Source organism: Castor canadensis, chromosome 7 (genome assembly GCF_047511655.1).
Source record: "Castor canadensis chromosome 7, mCasCan1.hap1v2, whole genome shotgun sequence".
Lineage (NCBI taxonomy): Eukaryota > Metazoa > Chordata > Mammalia > Rodentia > Castoridae > Castor > Castor canadensis.
This window is the reverse complement of record NC_133392.1, coordinates 141,903,233-141,915,963: the sequence shown is the minus strand read 5'-3', so window position 1 is coordinate 141,915,963 and position 12,731 is coordinate 141,903,233.

Here is a 12,731-nt window from a genome sequence, read left to right as displayed (position 1 = left end):
GATTCTACTTTGAGCCCTAACTTCCCATGGCTTCCACAGGATTCCCTTGGGATTATTGCATAATATTTTGCCTTCAGAAGGGAAAATAACCAGACAGAAACAAATCCAAAGGCAATTTTACCTAGGTTTTCCCATGTTGAATTCTAGTTGGATATGAGATGATTTCAGTTTTTTTATTTTTGTAATTTGAAATGTTAGCACCTCAGTAATTTAAGCCAGTGCTTCTCGGTCTTTTCATGTTACACGTATTAAGTATTCTTACAGCTTTGGGAATAGATTGAAAGAATTGGAACTCCTAATGAGGTTGCTCTCCCCCCAGTGTTGACAGGTTTAGGATCTTGGACTTGTGCATTCAAAACAAAGCTCCACGAGCTTTGGCTCATGCCTGTGCTGTAATCCTAGCTATGTGGGAGACTGAGATTGGAAAATTTGCCTTTCAAGATCTGCCCAGGCAAATGTTTCTTGAGCCCTCCTTCTCCAAAATAACCAGAGCAAAATATGCTGGAGGTGTGCCTTGAAAGGTCTTAAGTGGTAGAGCACCTGTTTTGCAAGCGTGAAGTCCTGAGTTCAAACCCCAATCCTGCCCCCTTCCCCCCAAATCCCAAAAAAAACAACCACATTGGCTCTTTCTGTAGTACAAAAATTAGTGGAGACGTCAAAATGCAGCTAAACCAATTCTCTTACTTACTAAAGATAACTTTGCCATTGGAAATTTTTCGCTTTTAACTATTGTCAAAATTTAGTTCTGTTTTGTCATTTGTGAGTGTCATAACTTTGGATAGCTATGTTTATTTACTTTTTTGTTGATGATGAGGTAAAACTGAGCAATCTCACCACATGAGTGTCATAATTCAATGAATTTCAAACTTGTATGAACAAAATGTATAAATCTCACATCCACTAACTTTAATTTTAGTTATATTTGATTGGCTATCTTCTCAACATGTTCTGTTTTTTAAAACTTATTTTGAAATAATTGTAGACTTTTGCAAAAATTATATGGAGAATTCTCATATACCCTTGACTCAGCTTCCACCAATGTTAATATCTTATATAACCATAGTAAAATTATCAAAACCAGTGAATATTGACTAGATATTGTACTATTAACTAAGGTACACACATTACTTGAATTGTATCCATTGTCTCTTTTTATAGTTCAGCATCCAATCCAGGACCCCACATTTCATTTAGTTAGTTCCTCTAGGCCCGTAACAGTTCTTCAGTCTTTTATTATTTTTAAAATATGATAGAAATTACGACATTGTGGCACAATGGCATGGGTTCAGCATGTCTTTTTAAATTTATTTTTATTTTGAGACAGATTCTCAACTCAGTTGCCCAGGTTGGACTTGAATTTGCAATCCTGCCTCAGCCTCCCTAATAGCGGGATTACAGGTGTGCACCACCATGACCAGCTTCTTCAGTCTTGACACTTTTGGAGAGTACTGGCTGGTTATTTTATAGAATGCCCTTTGAATTGTATTTATCTGATATTTTCTCATTATTAGATTGAAGTTAGTCTTTGGTAAGAGTGTCACAAAAGTAATGTGCCCTTCTCAGTGCATTATATCATATTACATGATGTTGATATGACTTAACTACTGATAACTTTGGTCACTTGGTTAAAGTGATATCTGCCAGATTTCTCCACTGTAAATTATTAATCTTTTCTTTGTAGTAAGTAATTTGTGGGGGGATATATTTTGATACTCTTATTCTTTGACCTAATTTTGGCATCTATGGATTGCTGTTGCCTGCAACAAATATTACTGTGGTGTTTGCCAAGTGTTAATTCACTATTTCTATTACTTCTACACTTACTAATTAGGATTCTGTAAGGAGGATGTGTTACTTCTCCCCATTTATTTATTCAATTATATCAATATGGACTCATGTCAGTGCTATCATTTATTTTGTTGCTCAAATTTGTCCCAGCTTTGACCATGGGAGCACCTTCAACTCAGCTCCTGTGTTTCTTTGATGGTGCTGGGGATCCAACCAAACGGCTTTGTGCATGGCATTTTTGGAGCTTTTTCTTTGTAGTACCACAAGGTTTTCCAGGCTACTTTCACGTTTTCCCAAGGAACTATGGTTCTTTTTATTGGAGAATACTTAGAAACTATCCATGGGTGTTTTTTAAAACCAGGATTATTTAGTTTTTAGTTTTTTTTTTTTTTTTTTAAGTGATCCGAGTGAAGAATTATCTAGCATATTCATCTCCCTTGAAAACACATATATGTGAATGAATCTTCTGGAGCTTGAGAGAACTTTTATTTGACCTAATATTTCCAGAATTGGGCTCCACACAAGCATGGATTGATTTGTATCCTGTAACTTTTTATCTTTAGCCTTGTAAATAGAAGCACCAAATGTTGAAAATCCTGGTTCTGAAACTCTTAGAGGTTCAGAACTTTTCCCATGAGAAAAAGCAGTCATATACTAATTTCATTTCTCATTATGCAGCTAATATATTGAGCATGAGTATTACACTTACTTTGGCTGCTATTTGAAAAGCCTTGTGATTTGTGTATCAGGAATGCACTGAAAATGAAAGAAGTAAAAGGTCCTTTTACAATCAATCTTTCCTGTACTGGGAAGCAGTGCCACCTTCTTAGGACTATCACTCATCGATGAAGAAGCTCCTCCTCCTGAGAAGCCTCTGTGGAAGCTGGACATCAAAGCTGCTGGTGTGCATGTGGGAAGGCATCCCCTTCCGTGGAGCTCAGTCCTGCTCTGTCCAGCCCTTGCCTTTCCCTTAGCTCAGCTGCTCTTTAACCTCAGAGATAGCTGGGCTGAAGATGGTGCCCGCGCAAAAGCGTTTTCCCTGGCCAGATGCCTTACTTCCCAGGTGAGATGGGAAATGGGAATTCGTGCCACCTTGCAAGCGGGCAAAGAGGATACTTGATGTCATAAGTACTTAATTGCTTTCTGTAGCATTTTTAATAATACTACAGGTTGGAACTCTGTTAGCCCCACCTGCTGGCCAGGGCTGTTCTAAGCAAAAAGGAAAAAGCCCTCGGGGCAGCACCAGGGGAAACTCCCTGTTTTGCTGCTCTGTCCAGTTTTGTGTGCCATCTGCTTTTTTTTTTTCCTTCTATTTAGTCATTTAACCTGTATGTGTTACGTTGGTGCTGTTACTGGACAGTAGAAGAAGGAAAGCTTGACAGAATTTAGGTTAATTTTGTAACACAGTTTGCAGTTGTGGGAGGCAGACAGTGCTATAAGAACTGAGGGGCAGAAAATTGTGCTTCGTTGGATTTTTCTTCGTAGGTAATTTTTTAACTGGTCATCCTTTGCCGGTATCAGCTCTCACTCAGGCATACTGCTCAGTTCTTGCCGAACTGTGGGGGCAGGGCAAACCTGCATACATCTCACTGGAAAAAGAAAATGACCTCTGAAGCCACTTAATGTATTATTTTTAAAAAAAAAAAAAGAAAACAGGGATTTAAATTTTAACTAGTAATGTTTCTCTAATTAAAAACTTTAGTTGCATAGAGGAAAAGTGCCTACACTTTGGTGTAAGTTTGCTGTCATGTTTTATGGCATGTAAGATGAGTATACTTGGCATGTGTGTGTCCCTAATACACATACCACACAATCTTAAATTCTTTTCAAACATGGAGTAATAAAAAACCATCTGTTGCTCCTCCAGCCCTCCTTGAGCATTCTCTTATGGTTACTCCAGAAGGATCCAGAGCTTCCACCATGATAACCTAATCTGGATAGCCTTCTAGGATCCTGAGCCATGGCTTGAGGTTCGGTTATCCAAAACAACTTTGCAGAAGCCTGTCTTTTGAGTCTTGTTCTTGAGCACTGAACCCAAACATTTCCAGATTTCTACTCCCAGAAGCTTCTCAGTCTGAAAAGTTAGGCATTGGAGTTTTAGGTAAATGCTGCTCCATCCACATGGAGGCATTTTGATGCAGAAGTGTAGGAAATGGTTGAAGAGTAATCGGACCAGGATTAAGTAAATTGAGAGTGGAGGGTAGTGTGGAGAAGGACTGCTCCACGCCAGGCATTGTGCTGAGCTATGGCAGAGAGCTAAAAGCCTCTTCCTTCAGTGGAAAATGAACATTTGTCAGGTACTGAAAAGCGCTATAAAGAGAAGTAGCACAAGAATATGAGACTGGAAGGGAGAGCCATGCTACCAGAAGCTCAGAGAGGTAAACACTAGTTGAGTAAGGTGTTGAGAAGAAAGCACCCACTTTTGAGAAAAGCATATTTCGTTTCCCTTTCATCACTTGTACTTTTTCCTTCCCTAGCTTAAATTCCAGACCCCTCACAGTTCCCCTCCTACCTCCTACTTTGTATTCACACTCTACACCTTCATTGATTTGAGTTTGTGTGTGTGCATGCACATGTGTGTTTAGACTAGAAATTGAACCCAGGGCCACATGTTAGGCAAGCACACTACCACTTGAACTATGCATGCCCCCAGCCTGTTTTTGAGAGTCTCAATAACTTTGTCTAGGCTGGCCTTGCACCCTGGATCCTCCTGCCTCCACCTCTGTAGTAGCTGGGATTACAGGCTTGAACCACCATGCCCTGGTTATTTTTAACTGACAAACTACAATCCTAGTTACATCTAACTGTCCACGTGCACTTTTGCATTTTAGAGTGGCTGGAGAAAACCAACCAGTGTCTCTTATTTTTGTGGGGTGCAGAGGATTGAACCCAGGGCCTTATGCATGCTTTAGCACATGGCTCTGCTTCTGAGCTACACCCCTAGCTCCTAATGTCTCCTTTTAAACCCATAATCATCAACCCCAGGAGGAAAATCATTTTCCATCTATTCAATCTCCTAATCTCAAAACAATTATTTCATACCATATCCCTTTCCTTAAACTGCCAGCACCTTCTCTCCTATTCAGTTAATGACCTCCTACTTGACTAATGAAAACTGAAGCAACCAGAAGAAAATATCACAGACGTCTCCACTACATCTCCTCTCACATAGGCTGTCTTATCACTTGTTACAGATCAGTATTTCCCAAAGCCTGTATTCCTGACAAGCAACACCCCTACCTCTGGGGAACTTGACAGAAATTTGAGTTGTTGGACTTCAACCTTAATGTACTAAATTGGAAATTCTGGGGGTGAGGCCCAGTTGCCTGTGAGAACCAGTACCCACAGATTGCATATTTCTTCCTGGAACAAATTCCTTCACTTGTGCACTGGGTCTCCATCTCTCAACTCAATAACATGGCTCCAGGACTGAGCAAGGTGTCTCACACATGTAATCCCAGCTACTTGGGAGGTGGAGATCTGGAGGACTTGCTCAGGTTGGCCTGAACAAAAAGATTGCAAGACCCCATTTCAACCAATGGCTGGGTATGGTGGCTCATACCTGTCATCCCAGCTACACAGGGAAGCACACACGAGGATGGGTAAAGTTTTGCTACATGAAAAAAATCTTATTAAAAGCTGAAAGTTAAAAAAAATGGATTAAGCCCAGGCTGGCCCAGATATAAAGCAAAATCCAGTCTCAGAAAACAAAAGCCTGGCAAAATGGCTCAAGTGGTAGTGCATCTGCCTAGTAAGCATGAGGCCCTGAGTTCAACCCTCAGTACCACAAAACAAAACATGACCCCATCAATTTTCCCATTTTTTCCACCATTTATGTCCCCTTCCCTCCCTCCCTCCCTCTCCCTCTATGTAACTAGAACTACAGGTATGGGGGCCCATATGCCCTATTTACCCATTTCTCCCCAAAGGGAAGCTGTTACTGGCACTATTTCTCCCCAACACGCTCCAGTTAGGTTTTCATCTCCTTCCACTGGGATTGCTTTTGTCAAGGTCATTATGACTCCAGATTACTGCCTCTCAGTCCCCATCTCGTTAGACTTACAAGCAGCATACAACATTGTTGACGCGTCTCTTGGTTTGCCTGTTTCACCCATTGTCCTCAGTGGCCTTGATTGGTTCCTCTTCTCTTTCTCATTGTCAGAGTGACCCAAGACTTAGTTTTTGACTCTGTTTATACTCATTAGATTTCATCCAGTCCTGTGACTTTAATTCAGGTATCAAGCCACATATAGATAGACCAGAGCTGCCTCCTGAATTCTGTATTGGACCACAAACTCCACTGGATGTCACCAGTCTCTCTGGCCAAATACTTCCAAACCCAAATCCTTCCTGGTCTGCTCCATCTTTTTAATAACAGACTAATCCTTCCATTTCTTCTCCAAACTTGGGGAGTAATGCTAGGCTCTGCCATTCTGCATCATAGTAGTCTGTCATACTGGTTGGCTGTGTTGCATCATACTCACCCTGGACTAAGTCACCGTGGTCTCACCTAGTGATTGTGGAGGCTGCTCAGCCAGTCTACTTCACTGTTGCCTCCTACAGTCTCTCCTTCCTCTTCACAGCTTGCACCCTCTCCTTTAACTGCCACAAAGCCTTAAGCCATCTGACCCCAACTTCCACCCCTTATCTCACCTCCCACTGTTCCCTTCTGCTCTACCCACCTTGGCCTTCCTGCTTGCTACTCCAGACATGCTAGGCCCTGCTAGAGGGTCTTCTGCCCAGCTCTATCTTCCCCATATATCTGCAGGACCCCTCGCTCCTCTACCTCCTCCAGGTTTCTTGGCAAAGGTCATTACCTTGTCAGAGAGGTCTCCACTTACGGCATCTGCATTCACCTTCCCACTCTGTCTTCCCCTTGCTGCAGGATGACATAAGTAGTGATGGACCTGAGGTTCCACCCACTCCAGGTCTGTCTCTCTCACTCTGAGGTGGAGTGTCAAGAAAGCTAATAAAAAGCTGCAATTAAAAAAAATTGAACATACCAGTAATTGCTAGTTAGCAGAATTTTAAAAATACAGTTTCTATTCTCCAATCCCAGTTCCTGCTTTACTAGAGTGAGAGCACACTGGTGGAGTCAGAAACCTTGGATTGTAGGCCTGAGTTCACCGCTGTGGAGCTCTTGTGACCCGCCACAGACAAGTCATTAGGCTTGGTCTGTGTGGGAAGTGAAAATCCTGGGTGAAATCTCATCTAACCCACCTCCACCTCCACCAGTGTGTCCTGTCAGCTCCACTTCCACGATAAATCCCAACACTAGTATAGTTTCTCCATCCCTTTGTCCCTTGTCACTCCTGGGCAACTCTGCTGGCCTCTTCACTGGTGTCTCTCTCTTCATTAGCCTCACAGCTACCATGTGAATTTTTTTTAGCTATAAATCAATGCGTGCCTCTTTCCCTTGTGAGGCCTCCAGGTGCTTCCTGTTGTACTTAGACTCACCCTTGTGCTCCGTAACTTGGCCTACAGTGCACCTTACCACCTGCCTCTAGGTTTCTCAGCCCTTCTAGGATTCTCGTTTCTGCCTTGGCCACCTTGTTCAGAAATTCTTCCTTTTCCTTCTATCTTTCAGGACTCAGAGTCAATCTCATTTTCTGACAACTTTACCTAAAGTTAGATTTCACCTGTTATTTTAAAACCAGTTCCCAGGTTGGGGATGTAGCTCAGTGGTTGAAACACTTACCTAGTGTGTGAGAGACCCTGGGTTTGATCTCCAGCACCATAAAGGTAAATAAAACTCAGCTCCCTATTTATTTTCTCTTTGGTCATAACATCACAATGCAACATTATTTTAAACCATCAGTGCTCACACAGTGGAATAATATACATCTGTAAAAAAGACATCTATGTGTTGATCTAAATTCTATGATCTCTATGGTGGAAAAAAACTCAAGGTACAGTACAGGGTGTATAGAATAGCACCATTTGTATGAGAGGAGACATAATTACTCGTATGTGCATATGTTGTCTCCAGATGGGTACAGACATCAATTGCTTGCCTCGGGGTTGGGGGACCAGGGGGCTAGGGACAAGAGTGGGACTTTTCACTGTGCACCCTTTTGCATTTTGAATCATATAATGTACCACCTATGAATAAAAACATTTAAAAGTTGTATACTTGCTTTGTTTCCTATCTCCTTAGGAAGAACAATAGGTTTGAGAGCACATACCATATCCTTTTTGTTCACTGTTAATGTCCTTAGCATTTAAAACACATGTGGCATCTAATTAGTGCTCAGTAGGTGTCTACAAAATGAATTAACTGAAGGAAGATCTCTTCCAGCTCTCACATTGTGGTTCTAATCTTGGGGCTTCAGTGATAGAGCGCCTGCCTAGTAAGTGTGAGGCCCTGAGTTCACTTCCCAGTACTGCCAGCCATTCAGAGAAACTGAGACACTAATTATTTCATAGTGTGACATACTGTTTCAGTTTGTTGTTATTATTAAGCTTAAAGTTAAGAGTGACAAGGGATTGACTGTGTAGATGGTGAATGTGGAGGACGGGCCCAGCCACAGATGGGCACCCTAAATGAAAGCCTGTATAGCCAAAAGGTGACATTCTGCTGAGACCAATGCCTTAGCCCATGGCCTCTCAGGGAAGCAGTTTTAGAGGCAGGCAGGGCAGCTCCCTTGCCTGTGGCATGTAACATTGCATTTCAAAATTCCAAACTCCCTAAGGCTGGGAACTGGGTCTGTCTTGCCCACTAGGATACTCAGAAGCCTGGTATGAAATAAAGGCTGGATGGATGGAAAGAAGAGTTGACACACTCCAGAACAGAGAAAGGCCAGAACCAGGAGCTGACATTCCCCATCCAGACAGCAGATGGCACTAGAGGAACATCTCTGAGGTGACTGCTCAGCTTGAGCCTTGTGGTTGAGGTGCACAGCCCTATTTTGACCAGGGTAAAGAGTGAAATGATTTTCTTTTTTTTGACAGTACTGTTTTTTTGTTTTTTGTTTGTTTTTGGCAGCACTGGGGTTTGAAATCAGAGTCTCACACTTCTAGGCAGGCACTCTTAGCACTTGAGCCACTCCGCCAGCCCAGTTCAGGTGATTTTTGACAAATTTAATAAGGAATTTTAAGAGGCAAAGCTGAACCAGGAATACTGTAGCCCCACACTGAAATAACGCTGTAAAGGAAGACAAGTGCTATTCTGACCTTTAGGAGGGCTAAGTTTAAGGAATTTGGAATTTGCAAAGATGACACCAGAGTTGGGCCCAGAAAGGAGGAGGATTTGTCTGGTTGGAGTGAGGCCCTAGGTAGAAGGGACAGACTGATGGTGCTTAAATAGGGGGAAGCGTGAACCACCAAGAATGTCTGAGATAGCCTGGTGCCGGTGGCTCACGCCTGTAATCCTTGGTACTCTGGAGGCAAAGATCAGGAAGATCGAGGTTCGAAGCCAGCTCCAGGGAAATAGTTCAAGAGACCGTATCTTGAGAAAACTCATCACAGAAAAGGGCTGGTGAAGTGCTCAGGGTGTAAACCCTGAGTTCAAGCCCCAGTACCACCCAAAAAAAAAAATTATCTAACACAAAACAGGGCTGTCAGAGTGGGCAGAGTGGCTCAAGTGGTAGAGCGCTTGCCTAACAAGTGTGAGCCCTGAGTTCAAACCACAGTATAGCCAAGAAAAAAAAAAGAATGGCTGGGTTATCCTGGCTTGGTGGGAGAGGAAAAAAAATTTCTGCTGTCTGAGGGTTTCCTTTTTCTTTTTTTTTTTTTAGGTACTGGGAATTAAACCCAGCGCCTCACAAATGCTAAGCATGCACTGAGCTACACCACTAGCCTAGAGTTCACTTTTTTTTTCTTTTTTTGAACTCAAGACCTCATGCTTGCTAGACAAGGCACTCTACCACTTGAGCCAGTCTACCAACTCTTTGTCTTATGATGTCTTTTTTTTCACGATAGGATCTCAAGAACTATTTGCTGGGGCTGGCTTCCTACCACAACCCTACTGATCTCTGCATCCTGAGTAACTAGGATTACATGCGTGAGCCACCAGCACCCGCCTATAATCCTCATTCTTAAAATAATTCAAGATCATTTCTGTCCCGAAACATTCACCCTCCTCTGTGTGTGGCCCTGTACACTCCAGTCTGTCTCCTACCTCTCTTTTCTTCTTGTTTTCCTTTACCAGCTTCTCTTCTTTTATATAGCCCTTCTGGGTTGAATTCCAGCCACTGGCCTCCGCTCACTCTTTCCTGTCTCCCCTGGTCCCCTCATTGTTCCCTGTGGTTTCAGTGACCATCTAGATGTCTACAGAAGCTCTCTCTGTAGCATTCTCTCTGGACAATCACATCCAATAGCCTGCTTGAATTTTTCACTTGGATATTCTTTGTCCTTTTTTTTTGTGGTACTGGGGAATTGAACCCATGGCCTTGTGCATGCTAGGCAATACTCTTCCTTTGAGCTACACCCTCCCAGCACTGAGGGGAATGTGTTAAATACTGCCACAGGCATGGCTGCCCCAGCCAAAGTCTTTAACAATCAAGTCCACTCTTCTCCAATGCTTGCTCTCAAGAGACCAGTGACCCCTGATGTCTTCCTGACTTGGGAAAGTGAATACCTAGGCTGTACAGAGAGATCTGCTGTAGTGCCCTTTCAGGCACTCATCCTGCAGAAAGGTGGCCCAAGGGTGGCACAGGAGGAGCACAGATTGAAGTTGGGCTTCCAGTCTTTCATGTGCTAGTTGTGGGGCCAGGTCACTCCAGTATTTCTGATTCTCAGCCTTCCGACCTGTCACAGGTCTATACTATGTGCATTGCTGGGCCTGAGGAAGAGTTCAAGATTTCAAAGGGACCTGGGGCAAGTCATGTTAGTTTCTTTTCTGATGGTGAGGCAGTATGGGGTAGTGGTTAGCAGTCTGGATTCTGAGATGGACAGATTGGGGTCTAAGCCTGTCACTTCTTGGTAAGCTGACTTGGGGGAAGTAATTAATATTTCCAAGTCTCTGCTTCTTCACATGGAAAACAAGGACTAAGCCATACCTGCATCATAGGACCACTGTAAGCATATGAGTTGCTCAGTAGATGTGCTCAGTATCATGACAGGGATGGAAGCCGGTGCCAGTGGCTCACACCTGTAATCCTAGCTACTCAGGAGGCAGAGATCAGGAGGATCATGGTTCGAAGTCAGCCCGGGCAAATAGTTCATGAGACCCTATCTGGAAAAAAAACCCTTCACAAAAAAGGGCTGGTGGAATGGCTCAAGGTGGAGACCCTGAGTTCAAACCCCAGTGCTGAAATTAAAAAAAAAGCTGTGGAAAGAGTGGTTCCTGCAGGGTATTAACTGAGGGAGGCAGAGGGATGTTTCTGGGGTGTTAGAAATGTTCTCTGGCTTAATCTGACAGAGAATGCCCAGGTTTATACAAAATACATCAAACTTCATCTGACACATGCTTAAGGCTCTGAGTTCAATCTCCAGCACCTAAAAAAACATTTATCCAACAGTGTTCTTAAGATTTGTGGGGGCTGAACATGTGACTCAAGTGGTAGAGTGCCTGCCTTGCAAGTATGAGGCCCTGAGTTAAAAAAAAAAAAAGTTTTATGTAAACTATGTCTGGGGGAAAACAAACCCTAGAGGAGTTTCTAGAAGGGAGTTACTTCTTCCAGCTAAACAAACAGTGCAGGATAGCCAGGGAGGAAGAGCTGCAGGGGGGTAATAGCTACTTTCTCTCCCTTGGTGGCTCACAACAGAGGAAGCTAAACAAAGCATTTCAACTTCTCTTAATGGAGTCAGGAATCATCAGTAAGTGGTTTTGGAGATTATTTGCTATTTGTTTACAATGCAAAAAAAAGAAAAAAAACCCTTTAGGATTATGTAATCACAAAAATCATGGTCAGGGAGGTAATTATCAAGTGTAACATGAGTGTTCTATTTTGGGCCTCATTGCAGCTCTTCTGGCCCTTCCACTCCCTTTGGCTGATGTGATTGGGAGTTGTTTTCTCAGCTGTTGGAGGTGGCTGGATGGTGGGAGGGATGGATGCGGGGGTGCAGAGTGGATGATAACCACGTTTCTGGTGGACTTTGCTGTTCACAGCACACCTGTGTGCACAGCATCTCCCTCAATAGCAATCCAGGAGGGAGGCAGGACTGTCAGTCACAGTTACTGATTGCAAGCAACAGAAACCAGTTCTGGGAACTTGGGCAGAGAAGCGAGGTTGTCAAATAGATCACCGAATCAAAAGGAAAACTGGAGAATGAGGGTCAAAAAACAGTCAGGAATCAGAAGGCTTATTTAATTGTAGAGTGTCTTTTATTAAGGCTTTGTTTTTATAGCTTTTCTGTTTTGTTTTGTTTTGTTTTGTGGTCCTGGGGATGGAATGGAGGGCCTTACACATGCTTGGCAGGTGCTTTACCACTGAGCTATACCCCAGCCCTACCTTTCCTAGCTTATCTATTAAACAGTTAAGTTTGGCAACGATTGATGCTGACTTTTTATATATTTATTCATTAAATTAATTTGTGCATGGTACTGGAGTTTGAACTCAAGGCCTTGTGCTTGCTTAGGCAGTGCTCTACCACTTGAGCCACACCTCCAGCCCTTATTTATGTATGTATTTTGTATCGGGGTCTTGCTGTGTAGCTCACACTTTCCTCAAACTGTCAGTCCTCCTGCTTTAGCCTCCCCAAGTGCTAGGATTACAGACATATACCACCACGCCCAGTAACAGACCAAATTTTCAGGACAAGGTATCATGAACCTGGATGATGGAAGGTAGTTTAACTAGCAGAGGAAAGAGATTTCAGGGGGAAATCCTTGCATGAGCAAAAGCAGAAGTGGAGAGGATGGTGAGGGTGTGGCTGGGGGACAACACCTGGAGGACAGAGTCATGAAAGAGAAAGCTGGGGGCAGGTAGAGGCTCTGTTTGAAGAGCTTTGCTTGCCTCTGTGATGAGTTTGCACTTAAACCTGTGGGCAGCGAGGAAAAA